This window comes from Halichoerus grypus, chromosome 3 (genome assembly GCF_964656455.1).
Source record: "Halichoerus grypus chromosome 3, mHalGry1.hap1.1, whole genome shotgun sequence".
NCBI lineage: Eukaryota > Metazoa > Chordata > Mammalia > Carnivora > Phocidae > Halichoerus > Halichoerus grypus.
In genome coordinates this window covers 159,918,242-159,938,288 of record NC_135714.1, presented here as the reverse complement: position 1 = coordinate 159,938,288, position 20,047 = coordinate 159,918,242, and the positions used below count along the sequence as shown (strand labels likewise).

Here is a 20,047-nt window from a genome sequence, read left to right as displayed (position 1 = left end):
TGTTGTTACGTGCTGTTCTCCTGTGTGTCTCTCTGTTTTCAGATTTCCCTCTTCTTATAAGGACACCAGTCATAATGGATTTAGGGCCCAACATAATCCCATATAATTTCTTAATGTAATTATGTCTGCAGAGACTTTATTCCCAAATAAGGTCACATTCACAGGTTCTGGGTGGATATGAACTTTTGAGGGACACTATTCAGCCAGCACATGAGAGGACCATCCCAGTCTAAGCTGTCAGGGAAGACCTCCTTGAGGAAGTGGTGTTTGAGGTCACACCCTCCAGATGAACTGGAATTAACTAGAAGAAGGGGGAAATCTGGGTCTATTTGAAGATGTAGTGTAGTAGAAACAGCAAAGATGCTCTGAAGGGGGAAGGAGCACAACCGTCAGAGTGATCCATCAATTTATTCTCACTTATTAACAAAAGAAACAAAAAACTAAGCTAACTGGAGATAACATTTACTGAGTATTTTATTTTAGGCAGTTCTAGAGCATTAGAAAACATTACAAATAGAATGATAACGAAAATGCATCAAAATTCATGGAATGCAGCTGAAGCAGCAGCCTGGGAGAAACGTATAGCTTGAAAAGCTTATTTTAGTAATGAAAAAATATTTTAAATCAATGATCTACGTTTCCATCTTAAGAAGTTAGGATAAGAGGGGTGCCTGGGTGGCTCAGTCAGTTAAGTGTCTGACTCTTGGTTTCGGCTCAGGTCATGATCTCAGGGTTGTGGGATCAGGCCCTGCAATGGGCTCCACGCTCAGTGGGGAGTCTGCCTGAGATTCTTTTCCACTCCCCCTTGCTCCTCCCCCAGTTCATACGTGCTCTCTCTTTCTCTCTAAAATAAATAAATAAATAAAATCTTAACAAAAGAGAGAAGTTAGGATAAGAAAAGCAAATTTATCAACCTTTTAAGAAAAGAATTATGCCAATCTTATATAAATTCAGAGAAATAGAAGAGGAGGGAATACTTCCTAACTCATAATATAAGGTCAAAATGATCCTGATACCAAGAAACAAAAAGGAAAGAAAATTATATATCAATATCCTTTATGAACACAGATGCAAAAATTCTAATAAAATATTGGCAAATCAAATTCAGCAATATCTAGAAAGAGTAAGATAGCTTAACCAAGTGGAATTTCTTCAGGAAATGCAAGGCTGGTTCAACCTTTTAAAACCAATCAATGTCATTCATTTCATAAACAGTGTAAAGTAGACAATTCATATGATTCACATGATCTCAGTCAATGTAGAAAAAACATTTGACAAAACTCAACACTCATTCATGATTTAAACCAAAAAGCTCTCATCAACTCTAAAGGGAATGATCTTCCTCAGTTTGATGGGAAGATCTACAGAACTATACATCTACAGAACTATAGCTAACATGGCTGCAAGAACAAAGTACCTCATTACCTGTTTGGTATTTTAAAAGTATTAAATAAAAGTCTGAAAAAGAATGTGACATCTGGATTGCAGAAGCCATCTTGCAACCATGAGGCAACAGTAATGTGGATAAGAAGGCAATACTAAATATGATGAAATAGAAAGGAAGAGTTGCTTGGGTCCATCATGGCATCATGAAACTACTGGACTAATGCTAGCTATTGGGTCTACCTCCTGACTTCCTATAATGGGAGGAAAATAAAGCCTTTATTTATATAAATTAATTTAAATTAGTTTTGGCTGGATAATCCATTACTTGCTGTTAGGTATTTAAAAATATTTGTGGACTGGTTGATTGGAAACTAGAAGGTCCCTCAAGAGGTCTTATTTCCCAGCTGCCTTTTTCTTTAGTTAGTGTACAGTCTATTTACATTTTATAGATGAGACAGCTGGGCTCTCAGAGGCAAAGCAGTTTGCACAAGCTCCTAAGACTAAGGGACGGGATCATTGAATGTAAAGAATACCAAACTGGGAGGTGGACACCTGAGCCCTAGCCCCTGCTGTGCTGTCAATTGATCATGTAAGCTCAGAAAATTTAGTTTACCTCATTGGTCCTCACCATCAATATGTTATTTTATAAAAGGGAAGGGGGGGGTGGCTAGGCTGACCTCTAAGGTTCTTTTCATATCTCAAATCCATAATTTCTAAGAGGCAAAAGAGAAGACTGGGAACAAGGTCTTCTTCTTCCTCCTCCTCCTCCTTATGTAATCAAACATAAGCTCTTTCCTTTTCTCATCAAACTCTGGATTGCTCTCGATTTATGTATATGGGAACATTGATGAATGGCTCAGTATTTAACCATCAGTATTTCAAACCCAAACAGGATTTCTTTTAAATTATCTTCTTGAAAAAAACCCCTCAACATGCCAATTGCTTGGCATCCCTCTGGCTTTGCTCTTTAAATGTTTTAACCCATCATTCCAGCGAGCCTAAGTTGGCTAAACTGTTCCTCCTGGCAGTGTGCATGTTCAGAGGAGGTAACCATAAGGCGTTGGATGTCACAGAAACAAAGGAATCAAGTGGCCCTTGGAAATGCTGAGTCATGTTGTTCTCCCTTGGTCTTGTTTGCCTTCTGATGCACTCATGCACAGACTAGTTTTTGAGCAACTTGGCTAATAATCCTATATACTTGTACAGAATTTGTCTTCAGGAGATCATAGCACTTGACAGACATGACCTCATTTATAAGCTCGGCATTCCTAAGGCAGGGAATGGGCCAAGAAAATTCTTATTTTATGGTGTTTTATTGTGGAGAGAAAGCGCTTGAGATCCAGAAAGAGCAAGTGACTTGTTTAAAGCAACATCAAAATTCAGGGTTTCCTTCAACTTTTTCTCATCACAGCATCATGATCAACTGTGTGTAAAGGGATCATGTGGGATATGGGTCATTACACACACACACACACAAACACACACACACAAGTAGGGAGTGAGTGGACATGGTTGCTGCTCAGGACCCACCCTTCTGTTTTTGGTAACAGTACCTCAAATTTCTGAAAGAATACACCTGTCTCATACTTGGTCCATTTGGGTCAGAACACATGACCGTGGCCTGATTAAGCAGAGTAATTTCGTCCCCAAACCGCTGTGATTGGCACATGCATCATGCTACTCTGATCAGTATAAGCCCCCTTCTTCGATATCAGCTTCATCTGCAGAAAGGATGAGATTTTGGTTTTCATATGGTTTTTGTTCCATTTCACAAACCAGTCAGACTTGGGCAGGAAACAGCTGGGTATTTATTGGATCCCTTGAACCTCACCACTTCTGTGTTCCTTCCTCATTCCAGCTAACATACCACTCCACATCCTTCATTCGTTCCCTATCACCTTGAGGTTAGAGTTGTGATTCGTAGCAAATCAGCTCTGGGAATCAGTGGGTGATTTGATGTTATTGGCAGGTTGGCCTCAGGCCTACCTCCTGAGCATGACACCCCAAGGTCATGACTGAGGCCCCTCCAACTTTTAAGCCCCAAGTCCTAACACTTCTCTCCATATCCCCTGGTTCTAACATGCTTAACTGCTTGCTTGCTCCCAGAGTGTTCCTTATTTCCATGCCTCTGTATCTTTACACATTTCCTATGACTGGAATAATTTCCTCTTTCTTGATTGCCTAGAAAAAAAAAATCTATTCATCCTTCAGCTTGCCCCTCTGCAGCTGTGTTATTGTCGAGCTGTTCTTAACCTCCCAGGCCAGAAAGTCTCTCTCTTTTATCGCTCAGCACCATCATTTGATATAACTGCTGTTGGTCTTTGCTACTATCTTATTCCTCTGTGTATCCCTAGCCCGGAGCAAATATGAATTCAATTCAACAAATGCATCTTGTGTGTCCATGATGTGTTCCTCCCATGCCCTGCGGAACTAAGGCTCTAGCTACCCTGCCTTCTGCAGCAGAAATAGATTTCACCCATCTCCTGCTGCAATGATCCTACTCTTGCCTGATCTCCAAATTCAGCCCTGTTTCAGATCCATGCCTTATATTTTAGGGTAGCTGCCCAATAATGTCTACTCGAACTGAGGTGGATATTTCACCTTGTTCAAGTCAAGCCAACTTCCATCTGTCAGAATCTTTGGAATTCATACATTGTTATCCTAATTGCTCCTTATCCTTCTTAGCTTGGAATCATACTTATTTGCATACATGTCTTAGTCCTCATATCCTCTCCCACTAGACTGTAACCCCTTGGAAGGCAGGTACTGCGTCTTCTACTTCATACCCTCCAGAGTGTTTCGTAGAGTGCCAGGCAGATAGGAAGTGCTCAAAACACGTTTGCTAAGTGATGAATGAATGAATGTATATATGGAAGAATGAATGAATGAATGATATTACTTTCCTTATAGACAGAGCTTGGCAAAACAGGTCACTTCTCTGCTTACCACCCTTCAAAGTCCCTGAGGTGAGGGGACAGAAAAGGGAGAGAAAGTAGTGGGTGATCCAGAGATAAGCTGGATTTCTTTCTTTTTCTTTCTTCCTTCCTTCCTTTCTTTCTTTCTTTCTCTTTCTTTCTTTTTCTCTTTCTCTCTCTTTCTTTCTTTCTTTCCTTCTTTCTTTGACAGAGAGAGAGAGAGAGAGACACAGAGAGAGAGGGAACACAAGCAGGGGGAGTGGGAGAGGGAGAAGCAGGCTTCCCACCGAGCAGGGAGCCCGATGCAGGACTCGATCCCAGGACCCCGGGATCATGACCTAAGCCGAAGGCAGACGCTTAACAACTGAGACACCCAGGCGCCCCAAGCTGGATATCTTTCTTCACCACATTCTGATCCTACTTGCCTTGTGTGCCTCGCACAAAATTCCTTCGAGTTTTTGGACTTGGATAGAAAATTTTCCACTTGAATGATGCAGGTTCAACCTTATTTTTATGCTGTCTCATCTTTTCAGCTGGAATGGGGGCCGAAGAGTTGGTTGTGTATTCTCACTGCAGCATCTTTCTGAGGCCTTCTCTGCCCTCCAGGTAAAATTGCAAGCTGTCACCCTTCGACCCCACACTCTTTGCCCATCCCTGCTTTCCTCTTTCTCTGTAGCCCATATCACCGTCTATTTTCTTATTTGTCCTACAAAACTGAAACTCTACACCCATTAAATAACAACTACCCCTCTACTTCCTGGTAACTTGCCCCAGCCCCTGTCAGCTACCCCTCTACTTCCTGGTTCTGTGAATTTGACTATACCAGAGACCTCATGTCAGTGGAATCGTATGGTATTTTTCTTTTGTGAGTGGTTTATTTCACTTAGCGTAATGTCCTCAGAGTTCATCCATGTTGTAGCCCGTGTCAGAATGTCCTTCCTTTTTCAGGCTGAGTAATAGCCCTTATATGGATGGACCACATTTTGTTTACCCATTCATCCGTCAATGGACACTTGGGATGCTACCACATTTTAGCTGTTGTGAATAATGTACAGATAATCGCTTTGAGACTCTGCTTTCAGTTCTTTTGGATATACACTCAGAAGTTGGATTGCTGGATCGTACGGCAATTCTACTGTTAATTTTTTGAGGACCCTCCCTACTGTTTTCCATAAGGGCTGCAGCAGTTTGCATTCCCACCAGCAGTGCACAAGCGTCCCATTTTCTCCACTTCCTCGCCAACACTTGTCATTCTCACTTTACTTAAAAGCACCTTCAGGCTCGATAGGAGAAGGTAAGTCAAAAGAGAAGCTGAGACCTCTATGAATGCCTTTCCTAACCACACCCTACCCTACACATCCCTGTTGTGCAATTAACATTCATCGCTAACAAGTCTCTCTTTCACTTTTGTCATGAGCTCTGCACTTGTTCAGTCATCTAAGTGGTCTTCCAACCTGCACCATCAGAAAAGCGTCTTCAGATTGTAAGCTCATGGTCAGGGCTGTGCCTACTTAGGATCCATCTTGTTTGGCCTAGAGCCCTGCACAGCTCCCACAGCTACAGCCTTTAGAAGGCACTTTAGAAATGAACAAGCCCTGACTTTCCTTGTTCACCCCGGGAAACTGAGGCAGGCCCAAGGTGGGTGGCCTACCATATACAGACAGTGGCATAGAAACGATGGGTATTGCAGCATCTGCTTTCACAGTTAACATCTCAGCCGCTGGGGAGACAGGTAGAGACAGGTGGTGACCCTCAGGGCCGTGCCTATTGTAGCGGAAGTTTCCCAAATCCATAGAACTGAGGGCGTCAGGTCAGACTCAGATGCAGCCTCCCAGAGCTGATCCCATTGGGAAGGACCTGTGTGTACAGCTAGATTCCTGCTCCCCTGGTGGGAAAGAGCCTGGCCTCCTGACCTGCCAGGTTGTTGTTTGTTGTTGTTGTTGTTGTTGTTGTTTTAAGATTTTGTTTATTTATTTGAGAGAGAGAGGAAGAGAGCACAAGCAGGGGGAGGGGCAGAGGGAGAGGGAGAAGCAGGCTCCCCTCTGAGCAGGAAGCCCGATGCGGGGCTCGATCCCAGGACCCTGGGGTCATGACCTGAGCTGAAGGCAGACGCTTACCCGACTGAGCCACTCAGGTGCCCCCGTTTGTTGTATTTTTAAACAGTGGATCAAGACCCCGCTTCATCCGTGAGGAGCCTGGTGCCACTCCTGCGGGACTTACGTCCAGTGGTTTACGTTTCTTCTGTCCTATCCTTTAATACAATGACTGTAACTGGAAAGATAACGAGAAGGTTAAGGAGGATTTTTACCATGCCCTAGCATAACACTTTGCTTCATTTTTTGGCACGTCTCCTTCCATGTGTATTCATCATTTTACATTTTTGCAATCATGGCATACCTCAGTGCACAAGGGCTGTGAGTATTATCTACTTTGATTCCACTTAATTGCTTGGCGCTTGGTACAATCCCTGATATATAGCGTGTGGCCAATAAGGGGTTATTGAATGAATACTATTTTATAAGATGTTGCTTCCATTTAACGTCATAAGAACGTTCCCTTGTGTTTCCATAGCATGACTAATTGCAATCTTTAATGCTTCCAAAATAGCATGGGATAGTAATTTGTTAAGGGTTTCCTTATGTTGGAATTTTGATGTTTCCTCTGTTGTCGTTGCTTTTACTCTTATAGATAATCTTATCATAAATTTTTAATGCACATTTTATTTAGCTTTTTTTGGAATCAGTTTTAAGTCAAAAAATTCCCAAGAATGGAATTACTGTGTGTTCAGGAGCCTTGGCCAACTTTATGATTCAATAAAGATTTCTTAAGCAGCCAGGGCTTTCTGGTAGAGACAATCCATTTATGCCTGCTCTCCAGTATATATTCACGTATCTATTTCTCGAGTGTGTCCAAGTCAATGATGAGGGGCGCAGAAGCTATCCCCAAGAGCCCCCTAATTCAGAGCTCTTTGACGAGTCTGAAGACATTTATTGGAGGCCCAGTAGGTGGGGCTGAGTAGATCTTTTGGTTTCTGAATAGCAAAATAGATTATTAACAGAAATGATCCCTTTCCCTCAGGTCCTGAAATAAAATCCCCAAACCATGGCCCCTATCAGAGCAAAGTCTCCAAGACACAGCATAGCTTCAGGCGGCTCTTGCTTTGATGCTGGATGAGACTCTGTGATCTCAAATCCCAAGGAGACCTGTGTTAGTTTGGCTCCTCTAACAAGTTACCACAAACGTAGCGTCTAACAACAATGCAAATTATCTTCCAGTTCTGCTGAAGTCTGACACGGTCTTGCTGGGCTAAGAGCAAGACGCCCACAGGGCTGCATTCCTTTCTGGAGGCTCTAGGGAAGGATCCATGTCCTTGCCTTTTCCAGGTTCTAGAGGCCGCCCACAATCTGTAGTTCATATATGGCCCTCTTTCTCTGCCTTCAAACACTGTGTGTCAAATCTCTCAGACTTATCTCCTGTTGTTCTCTTTCTCTCTGACCATAGTCAGAAAGGCTTTCTGCTTTTAAAGGGCTGATGTGATTAGATTGGACCCACCACGATAATCCAAGATAATCTCCCCATCTCAGGTCCTTAACCTTAATTACATATGCAAAGTCTCATTCGCCATGCAAAGTAATGTATTCGTATGGCCTGGGAATGAAGGTGTGAACATTTTTGGAGGGAGGGTTATTCTGCCTACCAGAAGACCTCAAACAGAAATATATTTTTAAATTAAAATATACGCATATCACATTATACATGAATGATTAAACTGGGTGAATCAGGTACAAAAGTCAGTATGAGCAGGAAGAACTCTTCCTAACCCAGGTGTATTCAAGAAAATCCTCTAGGATGCCATGTAGATTCTCCAGCACCTCTTACACCAAGGTCAAACCCACGGCTCTGGGCCATTGAAACCACCAGTCTCCCCTCCTGTCCAGGTCCAGGCTCTGCACGACGGCCTGCCCCGTGGACGGTGGGGCCAGAGCTGAAATGTGGCATACCAGGCAGAGAGAGAGGACAGGAGAATTGGAGGGAGGACCTGAGGTAGCCAGGAGCCAGGCCCTTAGAGCTGAGGAGGTTCCTGTTCGCTAGGTTCTGTTTATGGGGGTTCCTTTTGCAAGAACAGCATTTTCTTCTTTGGTGGTCTTCATCTATGGCCTTCCCATGCTGCTGATTTTTTCCCACCTGGATCTCCTGTTTAGGAAAAGTTCCCTTGGAGAGGCTTTCTGATGAATGACCCTGGGTGTGTGTGTGTGTGTGTGTGTGTGTGTGTGTAGCTGCAAGACGAGATTAACTGAGTCCTGTTTTTTCTCACCTGTCACTGACATGAATGGAAGTACAAAAGAGAGTATAGAAGGGCATTCAGGTTTCTTTCTGGAAAGACTGGAAGGTGAAGGTGTGGGCTGAGAGAGGCCACTGGGTGCAAGGATATAGATCTGATGGCAACATGGGCAGCCGATGAATTTCTTTGGGGATGCTATGATGGGCTCTGGGCCTGGGATTCAGGACTCAGCCAGTACAGCTGACTGAGTCCTAGCTCTTTGCCTATCCTGAAGGCATGTTGGCACCAGATCCTTTCTCAAGCCTGCAACGAGGTTCAGGCTCACCACTAGATGGCACCCGAGCCGCCGCTCTCCGCCCGCAGCGCTGCAAGGCAACCAGAAACTTGTTGGTGGCACCTCTGCGGAGCCGGGCCCATCACAGGACTGCACAGGGTCACTCACTGAGTTCTACTTGGTAAGACACACCCAAACCTGTCCCTGGTTTTGCTGAATTCCATTTGGTATCCACCAGGACCGAATGAGGCAGTTTTTGCTTCATTCTCGGGATCCAATCATAAGCTTAAAAAAAAAAAATCCTTTCATTCCTGGGGCTGCCAAAAGAAAGTGTGAAAACCGATGAAAACCGATTTGTTTTGTAACTGTATTTTGTTTTTTTGCTTATAGGCAACACGGAGCCAGACTGACTCGGGTTTGAACTTCGGCTCTCATTTTCTGGGCAGTCCTTTCTGGGCCTCAGTTTTCTTCTCAAAATGAATCATCCCTGCCTGATGGGGTTGGCAAAGAGGAAAATGCAAGAATGATGCAAGGTGTCCAGCTGGGTGCCTGGTGCTTGGTGGGTGCTTTTCTGTCTCACTTCTTCCCCAGAGGGAGCAGGGGCTCTGTCCCACTCACCCACATACCCTCTCAGCTATCCTGGTGCCTGGCACCTGATGAGGAACAAGAGGACTAATTTTGCAGCAGGGACGCTGTGTCTACAAGGCCGACCTGGGTGGGAATCCAGTAGACAGCATGAGAGCGTCAAGCTTCTAGGGATGGGATGAAGGTGCCTGGAGACAGAAAACAAGGAATAAAAAATAAATAAAAGGGAAGTGAGAGGATATTGAAGACAACATTTAGCCAAAGCACCATTTGGCTGATGATTTCTTCCTCTTTCTTAGAGTGAGTAAAGTCATAGAATTTAAATCTGGAAGCTACTTTAAAAGTGTTCTGGTTTGATCTCTTACCCAAAATAGAAGCCTTTACATAATATCTCTGACTAGAGGCATTCAAATCACTGCTTAAACACATTTAGGGACAGGGAACTCACCACCTCAGGAGAAAGCCCTCTTCTTTGTTAAACAGTTCTAATTGTAATTATTAGATCAAAACTTGCCCCTCACTTGTACACATTGGTGCCGATTCTAATTTGAGCCACTTATACTAAGTTTCCTCCCTCTTCCAGAGGTCAGTTCTTCAGATTGACAAGAGCTGCTGTAGATCACATCTTTCTCAACTTTTTCTCCCCCAACTTCCCCACTACTTTCAGACTTTTTCAAAGGACTCCTTGCTTCTGCTAGACCACAAACTATCTGGAGCAGAGCACGTGAACAATCACCGGGAGGCCATCTTGTGCCTTGGCTTCCCGGCTATGCCGTGTCGCACGGCTAGATGGCGCTATGGCCAAGGCCCCATTCTGGTGCTCTAGGACTACTATGAAGATTGCCCTCTTCCCCTAAAAGGTTATCAGTGCGGACCCCATCTTGCCTCACATCCGTTTTCCTCGGTGACCACCAGAGGTCCAAATCCCAGCCTCTGCAGTGATTCAGTATCACCCTGACTTTCATCCCCATCCTGCTCTGTATGTACCTGACATGGACATTCCATGTTCTGCCTGTCCAGTACCTGGCCCTCCTTCTCTTGATGACAGCATTGCTGTTTTCCTTTGAAGAACCATTTCCTTACTTACCAACATGTGGTTCTGGTGAGTGCTATCCACCATAAGTGGGCAGGGGATGCAGGTCTGGCCAATCAGAGATGCCTCCCCACTAACCCCAGTGGTTGGTTGGGTTGGGATTTCACTCGTGTGATAAGGGAAAAGGCAGTGGCTGAAGACCATGTCTACCTGTTGGGCAGCCATCCACTGCTCTGTGGGGAGAAGCTGCCTGAGAATGTAGCCAACGCAGAGGAAGCACCCCGAGCACATGTTTGGGTCCCTGATGCATCTGAGACTAAAGCTAGCTGTCCCACTGGACTTCAGGTTTGTGAGCAATTAACTTCTCTTTTCTTTTGCTTAACTAAGTTTGAGTTGAATCTCTGACATTTGAAACTAAAAAGTCCTAATATAATTCCTAACCTGACTCACCCTCCCACCCCTCCGCTTGGGGGGGACATTTCACTGCGCCCTCTTGGAAGACACGTTGAGAGCTTGCCAAGTGCCCCTGTATATTCTCACTTATTCCCTGAATGCGCCTCCCACCTCCGTTCAGTAAGTGAAATCTGGCGCCCCCTTCAGGACACTCGTTCCCCTGCAGCACTCTCAGAAGCCGGGGGTGGGGGGCGGGGGGGGGGGGCGGATTTTTCCCCCTTCAGCTTCAGGTACCTCGGGGCAGGAAGTGGGTAGGAGCTTTTCTTGTTCTCTATCGCCGCCGTTTAAAAACCAGTTCTTTTCCTTCTCCTCCAAACTCTCCAGCTTCATTCAAGCTCGGTGTCCACCTGTCCTTACTGCTCACTGAGGACTTCAGCTCTTGTCTCATTGACCTTCCCTCTGGCCCTCTCCCAGCCATTCTCAGCAACTTCAACAGACACGTGAATGATTCTTCCAACATGTGGGCCTTCATCACCTCCGCCACCCTAGACCTCCTTATCCGCATAACCACAACACGTCCAAAATCTCAAATTCATATCCCACTTCCTATCATCTTTTATCCTTACAGCTCACCTAACCAGCAGACCCCGGTGTAAAACTCTTTGACCTTAGGACTGCCAATTCACATGACCCCCATATTCTGGATCCTACAGTCCATCATTATAATCACTCCCCTGAAAAAATCCTAAATTGCTTGTCTATCTTTTCTTCGATTACACTCACCATGTTGTATTTTTTAATTAATGACTTATTTACACTGGGAGATGTTTCCCGGAATCCCTTTTGCTGAATGGTTCAGGGTTAGAGTTGGTCAAAAGTGAGGTTGTGCAAGATTTGGGAGGCAAGGTGAAATAGCAGCCGCCACGCACTGAAGGTTGTTGTTGGTAAGAGGTAGACACAGGAGTCCCAGAGTTCAGGTTGCACTTACTCTTCCCCGGTCTGGGTCTCTTTTCCCACCTGCTGGCATTGCTGACCAGGTGAAACGAGGCCCACTCCAGACACTTTGGTGTGAACTCACAGACACAGTAGCAGAGGAGAACCAACAATCATCCCTGGACTTCTCCACCAGCCCTCTTTGTGGTCCTCCTGCAGCAGCTAGATATGGCTAGCTTCCAGAATTCCTACAGATGCCCACTCATTCCCCAGTGTCAGGGCTGGTTCATGGCTTTTCTCAGATTCTTCAGCTCCAGATTTGGACTTTTACTTCCCTAGCTCTTCCCACGACTTTGTAAGGTCTAATTACTATAATAAGCTCCTTATTCCAGAAAGCTTACTTAGTTCAATCCCAATGACACATTTTCTTTGAGCTTGCCCCAGAGAAAAGTATTGCTGGAGAAATCACACAATCCTACTAACTAGTCATCGTTTAATTCATGACTACGTAGGAGTCATCTGATTTTGTCTGTCCAGAATCCTTTCCCTCTTCTTCAGGTAATAACTCCACAGTTTTGCTGGATGCAGTATCCCCCTCCCACTGAACAGAGTCTTGGTGAGACTTACAATAAAATCATTGTCCTTTGCCTCAATCTGGCCAATCAGATGCTCTCTCCTTGGAATCTGAATGTGGGGGGATGGAACCCCACTCATCCCAACAGCTGCTGTCCATGAGTTTTTGCTATGGAGTCCCTGGTACTCTGGTCCTTCAGCTTTTCCTATGACAACGTGAACTCTCTCCATTCTTCCAGTTGATTTGTTGCTTAACTTACCCAGAGTCAATATCCGAGGCTTGCATGAAACCTCACATGGGCGCTCCGTTCCTCCCAGCTCCTGCTATGCCTACCCCATCAGCTGCAAGGCACTCATTTCGTAACTTTCCCTACTTCTTATACCTGCATTCTGCTCCACCCAACTTCAGGCTCATTCTTCATTAAGAAAATGGAAGCGTTTAACATCTTCCTACCACTGAGCCTACAAACCTACTGGCAGCTGACTTTATATTTTCCATTTTGTTTCCAGTTACAGTGCTTCCCCTGTAAGCATTCTATCTCCCTGCTCCTATCAAAGGCTGACTCCTCCTCCTGTGTTCGGGACCCATCTCCACTTGCCATCTCAAAGACCACGTGCCTCTCCTCCCTCTCTCCTGACCGTCACTTGCCCTTCCTCTACTAGATCCTTCCCATCTGCACACAATTGTGTCCTCATACTTTCCATCTTTTCAAGTACATCCTTCCTTGACTCTACATCCCCCCAGTGGCTACATCCCATTCTCTGCTTCCCATCACAGCAAAACTTCTAGAAAATGTGGTTTCTACTTTCTCACTTCCCATTCTCTCTTCAACCCACTCCATCCGGGCTTCCATTCTCAATATCCCAGCCAAAGCTGCTCTGGGATTATGGCCACAAATGACTTCCATGTTGCCAAATTCTGTGGCTACTTCTCTGTTCTGCTCTTGTGTGCTCCCAGCAGCACTCAACCAATCAGCCCCTCCTTCATTTTCTGAGAGTCCTCCATCTCTCTGACACCCCAAACTCCATTGTCCTCTGCCTCACTAATTGCTCTAGAGATGATATCCAACTCCACCATTTTCCCTCCTTTATTTTTCTTTCATAGTATTTCTCATATTGTAATTATCTTGCTTATTGTTTTCATATACTAACTTATTTTTAGTCTCTCCCTATATTCACACCAGAATGTAAAATTTTGGGGGACAGGAATTTAGTTTGTTGTCTGTACTGGTCAACTGGCACATAGTAGGTACTCAATCAATGTCTTTTGAAAGATAAGCATGACATGTTTCTTAGACCTTTTATCATCAACTCTGAACTCCCTTCTCAATGAGGCCCTGACTCTTGGGCTCCTGTGTTTGTCTCTGCTTAGTCAAGTTTTAGCAAGAATTCTGGGTCAGTTGAGCAAAACTCCTACCCTTGATTTCTGGGCAAATTCCTTACCCCCCTTCTCCCTGCCCCCAATATCTTACCACTCTGGCCTGCCTTCAGCAATAATCCTGGCAAGTTGGTTTAGCCAGAATCCCCTCTATCCCTCATGTTTCATCTTAGTAACTTTCCATCCACTGCCTCTGCTCCTTGTCTATAAATCTTCACTTGTCCTTGTTGTATTTGGAGTTGAGCCCAAGCTCTCTCCCCTACTACAAAACTCCATTGTAGAAGTCCCCACTGAATAAAGTCTGACCTTATAGTCTTTAATAAGTATCATGAAAATTTCTTTAACAGCCCTGTAGTTCTGTTAAGACAGCCTAAATCCATTGCTGCTTTTTGGCAACCATATCCAAGGCCGCCTTGCTGAAGTACATGTAAATGGGGCCCCTTGGAGTTGTGCAACATGGTGGCTCCCCCAGTCCCTTGTTGGCCAGCACTAAGTGGGGGGAGTTAAATGCATTTTCAAACATTTTTTTTTTTTAAGAATTTATTTATTTATTTGACAATGAGAGGCACAGTGAGAGAGGGAACAGAAGCAGAGGGAGCGGGAGAGGGAGAAGCAGGCTTCCCGCTGAGCAGGGAGCCCGATGCGGGGCTCGATCCCAGGACCCTGGGATCATGACCTGATCCGAAGGCAGACGCTTAACGATGAGCCACCCAGGTGCCCCCATTTTCAAACATTTTTAATTTTTTTTTTTTTTAGATTTTATTTATTTATTTGAGAGAGAGAGAATGAGAGAGAGCACATGAGAGGGGGGAGGGTCAGAGGGAGAAGCAGACTCCCTGCCGAGCAGGGAGCCCGATGCGGGACTCGATCCCGGGACTCCAGGATCATGACCTGAGCCGAAGGCAGTCGCTTAACCAACTGAGCCACCCAGGCGCCCACCCATTTTCAAACATTTTTAATAGACATGCTATTAAGTTAGTTTTCCTCCTTTCCCTGTGTAGTTTCCTCTTCTCCATCCCCGCCCCCCTTGGATGGAAAAGAAATCTTTATACTTCTTCCTCATAGGAAGAGTTTGGGTCCATCCTTTGGGTCCACTGAGTTTGGAATCCTGCTCTTGTCGCTCAGCATCTTAGTTATAGGTTACCCAAAATTTGGATAAGTCTGCTTTCTCCATTTTCATTAAAATACTGAACAGGATAGGGCACCTGGGTGGCTCAGTCGGTTAAGCGTCTGCCTTCGGCTCAGGTCGTGATCCTGGAGTCCCGGGATCGAGCCCCACATCGGGCTCCCTGCTCAGTGGGGAGTCTGCTTCTCCCTCTCCTTCTGCCCCTCCACCTGCTTGTGCTCTGTCTCTCTCTCAAATAAATAAAATCTTTAAAAAATTGCTGAACAGGGTAAAGTCAAGGCTAGAGATCTGTGACACACCAGTAGAGACCTTCCCTCAGGCTGGTGTGAATAAAAGTCAATCCTCTTTAGACTTCCCTTAGCACGTTATCATCTTATGCACACCTTGCTCTCAAATTGCTCAAAAAACAAGAATGTTTCAGAATAATGAAAATAATCAAATTGATTCGTATATAGAAGGAGCACTGGAGCCAAAACATTAGGTTTCAATTCTCAACTCTGATGCTTCCCAGGTCTATGAACTTGTGCAGGCCACTCCAGTGCTCTGTGTGCAGTATCCTTCATCTGTCAAACGAGGATATCATGGTCTTGAATCCAGTTGCAGGGCGCTGGATGAGTGAATCTCTTGAAGTACATGAGTGCTTGAGATTGTAATTCTGTGACTCTCACCAGATAGGGTCCTTCTCATGAATGTAGTGGTCTTTTATCATCCACTTGAGTGTTACTTATAATAGTTAGACATTGGGAAGAAATCCTGTTAACCACCAATAGGATATAAATTATGATGTACATACATAAAGGGCCATTTTGTAGTAATTAAAAATTCATGAGGTAGACAGATTCTTAATGTGTCTCCCCAGATGATGTGGAGAAATAAATGAAAATAATTATTTTAGTTAAACAATGATCCCCGAGCAATGTGGAAGGAAGTATATGAAAGTGTCAAAAGTGGTTATTTTGGGGCAGTAGGATTATTTAGAAATTTTTCCATTTATTTTATTTAGCTCTATGTTTTAACATTTTTACACAAGTATATATAACATATACAGTTTTAAAAAACCGGAAAACATTTGGAGATACCTAAAACATTAAAAGCTTTATAAATGTTTATGCCTTTTAACTATATGAATGCTATTTTGAGGACTTAATCTAAGGGAATAATTCAAGTTACAGAATATGCTGCCTACAAAGATGTGAATGTGATGTTATTTATAAAAGTATAACATTGGAAACAGTCTAACAATGCAGGAGTGATTAGATAAAAACACATCATCTACTTAAAACCAAAGCAGACTTTTGAAATTGTGTATGGAAAATCTGTAATAACAAAAGCTTACGAAGTAATGTTAAGTGAGAAAGTAGAATAGAATTGTATTCTGAGGTGTTTTTTTAAACTCTTGTTTTTTTAAAAAGGCAAAAAATAAAGCACTAAATTGGGTGGCAAGGGTCAGGATCATTGTAAAATGTTACTTTTATTTTTCTACACTTTCCAAATACAAGCATTTGTGTAAATAGAAAAGAAATGTACAATTATTTAAAACTAAAAATTACCTGCTCTCTGGGAGGGAGACTGGTGGGTTTGAGCTTATCTCTTTCTGAGGAGCCTCCTTGTGGGGTTGTGCGGGCGACAGGACTAATAACTGCTGTCCTTGAATATTCAAGGGCCCCAGGGCTCCACCCCAGAGTGGGGGCTCCGGGGCCCCAGCCACTCACTCGTTGTCAGATGCAGCCTTCTCTGTCCCAGCCCCACATAGCCTGGGCCCCCAAGGTCCTGTGCACGATGTGGGTCTCTCCCACAGGTGCTTGAAACCCCCAGAGAGATAGGGAGGGGGCCTTCTATCCTCTCAGGCCTGCCCTGACCAGAAAAATCCCCTTGTTCGCTCACTGTCACCTTCTCGTAACTCCTTCCCCATGGGACACTTTTGATATCGAGGCTGATGAATGACAGTAGCTTACTGAGTTCCTAGAACATGCCGGTGATATTTAAGCGAATCGTCACCGTGAAGTCTGTATACCTTGAGAGAGATGCAGACTTATCTTCCTTTTACAGATCAGAAAGCTGAGATTTCCTCAAGATCCCACAGCTAGTAAGTGGTGGGTCTAATTGACTATCCCTGGTCCGCGCTCTGCACCATCTTGGTGCAGGGTGAATCCCCAGCCCAGGCTCTAAGCTATATTCTCTCCCACTCCTCCTGAAGGTACCACCCCATCACTTAAACTGGCTAGGGCTGTCTTTTCCCACATCATTCTCCAGTCATCCTTCTCCCCCCAACTCCTTGAGATCTGAGGCAGCAATTTCAGTGGCCTTTGTGTGTCCCCAGACACACACACACACACACACACACACACACACATACACACACACATACACACACATACACACCCCTATGGCATTTTCCCATTACCCCTCTGAATGGCATTTATGTGATAAAACTGAAGCTACACAGATAAATTCACACGGTTCCAGTGCGTCACCAAAATACAAACTCCAGAGTGTTCCATTTATTTGTCACTGTCTGTGTAGGTGTCCCGTCATGGGGCAGAATGTGCCTGACTTCTCTGTATCAGCCTACAGCACTTAGCACAGGGCCTGACACCTCATGTGGACTTAATACAAGATTTCTGTATATGAATGAGAGAAAGAACACAGGAATGTCTTAATGCTGTCACATATAGTCTCAGTTTCTTCATCTGTAAAATAGATATGATGTCAGCTGTCCTTCGAGTTGGGAGCTGCCGGAGGGCAGGGAACGGATTGCATTCATTGTGTATCTCTAGCACTCAGTGCATTGTCCGGAGACAGGATGGACCGTCAATAACCCTCAGTGGGCTAGAGTGAATTCCCCTGGGCTCCTGGTAGGGGTCTGAGAATGGGCGAAGCAAGGCCCGATGCGTGCCCTGCCTTGCACAGGTCTCAGAGAAGGACGTTCTGCTGTTAAGTTCCCGAAATGGATTGTGCTGTCTGCCTCCTTTGGGCAGAGGCCACGTGCAAAGTGTGTTCCTGAATCTCCAGGAGCGGTTCCCACCGAGAGTTGGTCCCAGGCTTCTGCATGGGGCTTCAAGGTTCTAAAACTTGCTCAGTCCCAGACCCAGCTTCCTTTGGAGAATTGAGGCAGGGAACCACCGTGGCCTTCCATCAGTGTTTGCTGAGCACCTACTAAGCGTCAGGCACCGGAATGGGCTGTAGCTGTTTTTCAGCAAGAGCCCTTTTAATTGCTTTGTACACAGGTTGGTGGTTAGGGAAACCCAGGAGGGTAAGATGACCCCACAGGAGAGGTTTCCCATGCAGGCCCTGACAGGATTTCTCTGGGGGAAGCCTCTCCTGCCTACCCACCTGCCCGGGAATGTACAGCTAAGAATATTCTAGCAAACAGCCTCCTTTTGGGCTCATTTTCCTTTCCCCCATTCTCATGTTCCCTGCCTCTCTTCCTGTCTTCCTTATCCACCACAGAACCTACATACAGTCAACTCTCAAACAGCATTTTTGAGTGGAGGACTGAATGAGCCTCGTCCTCCCGTTGCTTCGCTTGCCTGCCCTCTCTCGTGTCACCTGCCAGCACAGGACCCAACCATCAGAGGTGTCACCTCCCTGCCTTCTGAAAGGGGCCATTTTTAGCAGGCCTGCTCTGACTCAATGGAAAGGCTTCATTTCCATCAGGTTGGAGGATTTTAGATTTCAACCAAGCATATGACTGTTCAGTTAAGAAGGAGGGCACACCTACCTTCCAAAAGCAGCATGGCGGGTATGGGGGTGTCCCAAGCTCTATCATCTGAGGTACAGCTGAGAATCCCCTTCCCACCTTTAAAACTCCTTGAAACAAGCCGCAAGAGGGACGGTTGGCAGTCACACTCTACCACGAGTCGAGAGCCTTTAGAGTTTACCAAGTACCTTTACAGGCAGACATCGCACTTGAGCCTCACCACGACCATCGCGAACAAGAAAGATCGTTATTTCCATTTCACAGATGAGAAAACTGAGTCCCGGCAAAGAAGCACAGTTTGTACAAGGTACAGCTGGAACTCAAACCCAAGTCTTGTGGATTCCAGAGCCAATCTCCTTAGTCTTACTGGTTTCCCTTTCACTCTGCCCCCATTAAGATGGCAGATCCCTCTGGTTTGGCAATTATCTCAGTGCTGAATGAGCAGCTAACACGTCTGCAGTGATAAGCAGAGGTTCGATGAGGACATGACCACATTGTGATCGCCCACAGGATTGACATCTGGGAGAGGGTGTTGGAAGAACCCCACACATGCCAAACCCCTCTTGTCAGCCAGGGCCACTGCCAGAAATGAGCCAGCCTAGGCATGAGTACCTATGTTTTGCAGCGCCCCCCCAGGTGAGATTTCCTTAATTCCTTAGCAAGCCGTCTGTCTCTCTGCCACCATTTCTTCCAGGGTGACTGGGCAATTCTGCCCCCACAGAAGCCACGGCTTCCACGTGGCTGAGTGGCCCACCCAGCTGGAGCTTGGCCCGTCTTACTGCCACGTGCCCCGCACCGTCCCAAGCACTTTGCTGGAGGTGGCCGCGCATCCCACGCTGGCGAGCCCGAGGAGCCAGCTGCCAGGGGAGCATCCACGTCGCGGAGGAGAAGTCACATCAAGGGTGGGCCCTGCCCTGGATTATGCCCCTCTGTTCCCAGGTGAAGCCAGGTCCGCAGCAGCACTGGGCCCTGCATCAGAATTGTCTCAAAGGGGCCCCTACCACTGAGGCCCGAGCGCAAACAGGGAGGGGTGGCCCCACCCATTGTGGGGACCAGGTGCGGCTGGCTCCGGGCTGCTGACAGGAGCCGCAGGGCTACTGCTCACCAGGAACGAGAGTAGCTCCCTCTCCCGCCACTCCCCTCACCTCCAGCAGACTCAGCAGAACCTCTGGCAGCCCTGCAATGCTTCCCCACCTCAGGAGCAGAGGCAAGGGACTGCTTGCCTTGTGCTTTCCCGCATCTTGTCGTGACATTTTCACTGTTTCTCCACCTCCCCTAGGGACCCTGCCCTTGCTCCTGTGGTAATCACACAATAATGGGAACTCCGACAAAAACAAGCCAGCATCTACCGAGCCTAACAGGCTTAGGAAATCTTCGTAAATCTTCAAACCATGCGGAGTAGGTACTGCCGTCCCCAACTTACAGTTGAAGAAACGGAGACTTAGAGAAGTCAAGAACCTTGACCCAGG

At 45.7% G+C, this 20,047-nt stretch overlaps 1 long non-coding RNA gene across 2 annotated transcripts; it reads left to right on the top strand.

The window, feature by feature from the left end:
- The first annotated feature begins 10,384 nt into the window (after nucleotides 1-10,384).
- Nucleotides 10,385-11,618, top strand: LOC118524786 (uncharacterized). Of its 2 annotated transcripts, XR_004911832.2 has the most exons (3): nucleotides 10,385-10,544; nucleotides 10,697-10,820; nucleotides 11,253-11,618. It is a non-coding gene; the product is annotated as an uncharacterized LOC118524786 (long non-coding RNA). The 2 variants fall into 2 exon arrangements; XR_013446195.1 differs by lacking the exon at nucleotides 10,385-10,544 and having other exon boundaries at nucleotides 10,553-10,820.
- The last annotated feature ends 8,429 nt before the right edge of the window (nucleotides 11,619-20,047 follow it).